The sequence below is a fragment of the Penaeus monodon genome, chromosome 27 (genome assembly GCF_015228065.2).
Source record: "Penaeus monodon isolate SGIC_2016 chromosome 27, NSTDA_Pmon_1, whole genome shotgun sequence".
In the NCBI taxonomy this organism is placed as follows: Eukaryota; Metazoa; Arthropoda; class Malacostraca; order Decapoda; family Penaeidae; genus Penaeus; species Penaeus monodon.
The window spans coordinates 1,324,023-1,324,636 of NC_051412.1; the positions used below are offsets into that span (position 1 = coordinate 1,324,023).

Here is a 614-nt window from a genome sequence, read left to right on the forward strand (position 1 = left end):
AGTTCCATCCCACTGCCGGCCTCCTGCGTCCATTCCCATGAGCCCGTCCGCCCCTGCCAACCCCCTCCCTATCCGCCCCCACCATACCCCCCCCTTATGCCCTTCCCCGTCCCTCTCCCTATAGCATTAAAGTCGTTTAAGTGCTAATGATCTAATCAAATTTGCAGCGTCCTTTTGTAACAAACAACTCCACTTTCTGAACTTTGAGGTAATTTAATTTGCGAGAGGCCTAACTGTGTGGCCGCCCCTCTGGAATTGCGAGCTAAGTGAATCCGGACCTCTATTATCTTTTCTTCTCGATGCAATAGGAATTAATCGAAACAGTCAAGAATCCTATATTCATAATTGCAGTCCAAGAATGGCAATATTTTCATTGCATCATTCTCACTACACTTTCTTTTTCAAATTGAAATTCATAATTTGAGTAGTGAAATAGAGGAAAAACATCGATTCAATAGTTTATAAATTCCGAGGAGAGATATTCCCGAGAGACAAGGAAAACTCTGAAACTATTTGAGCTAATTAGTCAGTGAAAAAGCGACCTTTTTCATGAAGCTCCGAGACGAAACTACAGCGCTTCTGTCAATATGCAATTGGATGGAACGATCGCGGTT

At 43.3% G+C, this 614-nt stretch overlaps 1 protein-coding gene across 1 annotated transcript in view; it reads right to left on the bottom strand.

Annotated features, from left to right (window-relative positions):
• Positions 1-614, bottom strand: part of LOC119590330 — a gene marked incomplete in the record, with an annotated part of 105,407 nt that overhangs the window by 24,315 nt on the left and 80,478 nt on the right.